The 5,942-nt window shown below is 49.5% G+C and overlaps 1 long non-coding RNA gene across 1 annotated transcript; it reads left to right on the forward strand.

Moving 5' to 3' along the window:
* The first annotated feature begins 1,282 nt into the window (after nucleotides 1-1,282).
* On the forward strand, nucleotides 1,283-5,345 carry LOC141042566 (uncharacterized). The gene is made up of 2 exons (XR_012205780.1): nucleotides 1,283-2,989; nucleotides 3,738-5,345. It is a non-coding gene; the product is annotated as an uncharacterized lncRNA (long non-coding RNA).
* Nucleotides 5,346-5,942: the final 597 nt, after the last annotated feature.

The raw sequence follows: 5,942 nt of genomic DNA on the forward strand, positions 1-5,942 counted from the left end.
TGCCACCGTCACCGTCCACCCAAGGGTTGTTCGGTAGTGGATCAACAATGTATCCAACTCCCTCGAAAAGGTAGAGACGAGGGTCATCGGTCTCGACGCAGAGTACACGGAGCGTGCCCCTGGGAAGATCCAGCGCGCCGCCGTCCTTCAGCTATGCCTCGAAGATGATGTTTTGGTGTACCACATCATACACTCGCCCTCCATACCAGGTGAGCTTCACAATTTCTTGTCTCGGGAGGAGGTATACTTCTGTGGGGCAGCCATCGAAGGGGACAAACAGAAGCTGGAGCCGTACAACCTTGATTTGAAAAGCATCGCTGACCTACAAACCAGAATCAAAATTCCTGTAGAAGATTGTGATAAACAGACACCATCCCTATTCGACGTAGCAAATTTTGTGCTCGATACAAATCTTCAGAAGGGTGACGAGACGGTGGCATTAAGGTCGTCTGGATGGGAGAAAATATGCTGCCCTCGATGCCCGTGTGAGTTTCGAGATAGCTGCAAGGTCCAAAGAGCTTGTTGCGAAGCCGTCTCCCACAGAGAATGAGAACAACAACAAGAAGAAGAAGAAGAAGAAGAAGAAGAAGAAGAAGAAGAAGAAGAAGAAGAAGAAGAAGAAGAAGAAAAGGCTACACCAGCAGGAGGGCATTATGGATGGATGAACTATTTCCTCTCTTGTAAAAAAAATTATTCCCTCTCGGTGTATATTGATATAGATGGACTATTTCGATGGTGTGCATGTCTTTGGAACAGAGTAGTAGCATGGGTCCGCTTGACTATAAGGAACTATTTATCCGCATATATAGCTTTCTCTGCTACTCCTTCCAGTGATCGGTATGCAGTGCATGTGTCCATAGACATGACAACTTGTCCATGGAAGTTCAACTACGGCGACCATCACGTTTCATCTCGCGATTCCCACGACGCCTATCCAACCCACGGCACCACGCCCCCCGACATGCGCCTCACCCCTCTCGGCCGCACCGCCCCTCTGCCTTTGTGTGCATGACATGTGGGCCACCTAAAATGCGGCGAGCATCAAGTTTCTACCACAGCCACCCGCGATTCCCACGACGCCACTCGAACCCATGAAACCACACGTCCCCCGACCTGCGGCTCACCCCTCTTGGCCCCACTGCCCCTCTGCCTACGGGAGCATTACATGTGGACCAGTCACCTGTAACGCCCCGAGACCGTCGCTTCAGAAGACTTCCTTTTTTTCGTGATCACCACGTGTTTCTTTTGTGCTTGATCTTTCTTTTTTTTGCATTGCATCATGTCATCATGCCATCATGTCATTTAATTTTTAAAACTCTACTAAGTAAATTGCATGGATCTTCGATCCATTTAAATCGAGGGAAATTCACATGGTGATTTCTCTTTATAACATATCCTCCTAATATTTATGGAGCTATTATAAATATTCCATTAATTGGAGTTCACCTTAACACACGTGCAAAATTAATCCTATGCCTTTTCTGCTTTGAGTCGATCTCTCTAACCTTGCCAATATTTCTTTTCCCATTTATCGAGGTTCTTCCTAATTTCCCAACATTTTTGGACTCCTCAATACCTTGAACTCTTTCAAACCATTTGAATTAAATTCAAATGAGTTTGAATTTAAATCGTCCAATCAGGCCACTTCTATTTTTCCGGGATCAAGCGCATTTTTGTGAGTCCGGGAAAATAATCCCCATGCCCAAACTCTTTCTCTAACCTTTTCTTTTCTTCCCTTTCCTTTCTTTTTCTCTATTTTAAGAGAACATAGGAGAGAGGAGCCAGCCCAGCCGGCCTCTTGGGCCTGACCAACCAGACCGGCCCGTTCCACAAGCCCAGCCGCGCCCTATCTAATCCTAACCCTAGCCCGACCTCCTCCTCACTCCCATCGATCTCCATCTCTCCCTCGTCCTCCCTCCAGCGCCGCCAGCGCTCGATCCCCCCACCTCCTCGCTCGATCCCCATCTCTTTCTCTTTCTGCCGCCCGGCCTCCCGCGCCACCAGAAGCGGCCCCGTCTCCCAGAACCATGGCGCCCGCGCTTTCTTCCCTTGCCGCAGCCGCCGAGACCCCGCCGTCGTCGCGCCCTTCTGCCGCTGCTTTGCTGCCGCCCCTCCATGTCGCCCGCTCCTCTGCTTGAGGGCCTCCCCGTTCGCTGTGTCGTCGCGAGCTCCTCTGCTCCCACCGTTCCCTGTCTCCATCGCCTGCATCACCTCCACAGCTCCTCCGCACCACCAGACCTCTGCTCAAGGCCTCCAACGCCGGGAACGGGTTCCCCTCGCCCGGACCCGCCGCCTCCCGGCCTCCTTCCTCTCCTCTGGACGTGACCCCTTCCTTGCTTGACTCCATCATCGGCGGCCGCCAAGGGCGCCATTGCTGCTGCCCGATGCCTTGTCCAACGAGTTGTCGCGTCCCTGGTCCTCTTCTTGCCTCTGTTTGCTTGGGGACCCGCTTGCATAGATGTCGCTGCTCATCCTGTTGCCCCGAGCTGTCCACTTCAAACACACCAAGCCGGCTATGCCACCGTTGTCTCCTGCCATGGCCATGACCGAGACCCCAGCGTTGTTGTTGTTGTTGCCTGTGTGTACCTCCGCTCCTGAAGTTTTGGGATGCCAAGACTTGTTTCCGAGACTGTGACCGCCCCGAATTGCTTCCGCTTGCTGGACCGACAAGTACACTAGAGGCCGCGTTGACCACAAGTACCCCTTCGGATATGCCGAGGTCGACTACGCTCGGCGATGCGACAAGTACCTCTACCAACGACCCCAGACATCTACGAAAACGTGTACCACTACCGTCGCCGTGTACCACTACGCCCAAGTTCCACTACAAGATGTACCACTACCGTCACCGAAGACCGTCAAGTGTACAACTACCGCCGCCGTTGATTCGACAAGACAACGTGTACCACTACTTCCATGACGTCCCGTGAACGCCTACTTCCTCTACACCGCTCCGAACTCGAACCGCTCCAAAATGCACGCTTCGAAGGTATAACCCCGAGGCGATGACCCGTGGACGAATGCATGCGTGTTGTATGAGATGCCCGTGTTTGCACCATGTCCGAATTGGTCCTTGCACGTTCCTCGTTTCCTTGCCACTGTCATGTGGGAACCCGGTAACCGGGATCACCCCACCATCGTTTGCATGTTCCGTTCATCCACAATTTCTTTTGCACCCACATCTCGACGAGTTGTCAGATCGCCGTTATGTTGCCGTGGCATCATTTTCGGATTTGTTGCCGTGGCACCCCTTTCTTCCACCATGGTAACAAATGCCTCGTATCATTTTTATACCAACACTTTCATAAAATTGCATATACCTTGCATATGTCATCCGCATCATGATAACAACATTTAAATGTTTACAATTGATGTTTGCATTAAAATTGTTAAATGACATGAGGATTTATCGGAATTGTTGTTTGTTGTTCCGGCCTCATTTAAATTGCCTAAAATAGGCAGTTTCCTTATGCTTCACCTCTTGCCATGGTTAATAACATTCAATATTGTGGGGTCCATAAACGAGAGAGAACTAAATAATTAAATGCGGTGTTTCGTCAATATGCAACTCGTTGCATACTGAGCTCCACTTAATTTGTAGTGTTGTTTGTTGCACTTTGCCATGCCATGCCTCATTAAACCGGACATGCATCATATTTGTTTTTGCATCATACCATGTGTATGTGGTGGTTGTTTACTATGTTTTTTGTTTCTTTTCGGTTTGCTTCTCTCGTTAGCTTCGGTTTCGTTCCGGAGTTGTGAGGATTCGTTCGACCACATCCGTTTGTCTTCTTCATGGACTCGTTCTTCTTCCTAGCGGGATTTCAGGCAAGATGACCATACCCTCGAAATCACTTCTATCTTTGCTTGCTAGTTGTTCGCTCTATTGCTATGCCGTGTTACCTATTCACTTGCTCTTCAAGCCTCCCAAATTGCCATGAACCTCTAACCTTTGTCACCTTCCTAGCAAACCGTTGTTTGGCTATGTTACCGCTTTGCTCAGCCCCTCTTATAGCGTTGCTAGCTGCAGGTGAAGATGAAGATTGCTCCATGTTGGATTATGTTTATGTTGGGATATCACAATATCTCTTATTTAATTAATGCATCTATATACTTGGTAAAGGGTGGAAGGCTCGGCCTTATGCCTGGTGTTTTGTTCCACTCTTGCCGCCCTAGTTTCCGTCATACCGGTGTTATGTTCCTTGATTTTGCGTTCCTTACGCGATCGGGTGATTTATGGGACCCCCTCGACAGTTCGCCTTGAATAAAACTCCTCCAGCAAGGCCCAACCTTGGTTTTACCATTTGCCTACCTAAGCCTTTTTCCCTTGGGTTCTGCAGACTCAAGGGTCATCTTTATTTTAACCCCCCGGGCCAGTTCTCCTTCGAGTGCTGGTCCAAACCGAGCGATGTCCGGCGCCCCCTGGGCAACCAAGGTCTATGCCAACCCGACGTCTGGCTCATCCGGTGTGCCCTGAGAACGAGATATGTGCAGCTCCTATCGGGATTTGTCGGCACAGCGGGCGGCTTTGCTGGTCTTGTTTTACCATTGTCGAAATGTCTTGTAAACCGGGATTCCGAGACTGATCGGGTCTTCCCGGGAGAAGGTTTATCCTTCGATGACCGTGAGAGCTTATAATGGGCTAAGTTGGGACACCCCTGCAGGGGTTAAACTTTCGAGAGCCGTGCCCGCGGTTATGTGGCAGATGGGAATTTGTTAATATCCGATTGTAGAGAACTTGACACTTGACCTTAATTAAAATGCATCAACCGCGTGTGTAGCCGTGATGGTCTCTTCTCGGCGGAGTCCGGGAAGTGAACACGGTTCCTGGGTTATGTTTGACGTAAGTAGGAGTTCAGGATCACTTCTTGATCATTGCTAGTTCACGACCGTTCCGTTGCTTCTCTTCTTGCTCTTATTTGCGTATGTTCGCCACCATATATGCTAGTGCTTGCTGCAGCTCCACCTCATTACCCCATCCTTTCCTTTAAGCTTAAATAGTCTTGATCTCGCGGGTGTGAGATTGCTGAGTCCTCGTGACTCACAGATACTTCCAAAACAGTTGCAGGTGCCGACGATGCCAGTGCAGGTGACGCAACCAGCTCAAGTGGGAGCTCGACGGAGATCTTGTTCGTTGTGTTGTTTCTTGTCATGTTGATCAGTTGTGGAGCCCAGTTGGGACGATCAGGGATCTAGCAGTTGGGTTATCTTCTTTTCTTTTGGCTTTGACCGTAGTCGGTCTATGTGTGTACTCTGAATGATGTATGTTTTATTTATGTATTGTGTGAAGTGGCGATTGTAAGCCAACTCTTTATCCCATTCTTGTTCATTACATGGGATTGTGTGAAGATGACCCTTCTTGCGACAAACCACAATGCGGTTATGCCTCTAAGTCGTGCCTCGACACGTGGGAGATATAGCCGCATCGTGGGCGTTACATCACCTATCGGGTCCGCATGTTATTGACTCAAAGGTAGGTGTAGTAAGGCGCTGAAGCTCAGTCCCGACGGCCCTGAGGGGGAAATGTAACTCCTGCGCCAGGGCTTGTGGTGCTCCCGCAGCATGAACTCGTGCCAAACTTGAGATCTGTTTCTTTACTATACATGCACGCAACGATTTAATGGACATTGTAATCTCAACATGTGATGGGGAGCTCTAAATTTGAATTTCAAACTTATAAAACGAAAAGATTCAAAACAAATAAACTGGGAGTATCGTAGGATGTGCCCCATACAAAATAAGTCCCCTGGTTTGTCACCGCGAAGATGCGGTTAGAAAGGAGCACAGCGTCTTCCTACTTGTACGGCAACAAATCGGCCGCAAACAGCATGGTCTGCCTTTGACCGCCATGTGCAAGGTTCGTGCTATCTTATTCAATCCCACTGTGGTTCCATCGTACCAATTCATTCGGTGGCCCGTTGCATGGCTGATCCCAATGTTGG

The sequence above is a fragment of the Aegilops tauschii genome, chromosome 1, assembly GCF_002575655.3.
Source record: "Aegilops tauschii subsp. strangulata cultivar AL8/78 chromosome 1, Aet v6.0, whole genome shotgun sequence".
NCBI classification, from domain to species: Eukaryota; Viridiplantae; Streptophyta; class Magnoliopsida; order Poales; family Poaceae; genus Aegilops; species Aegilops tauschii.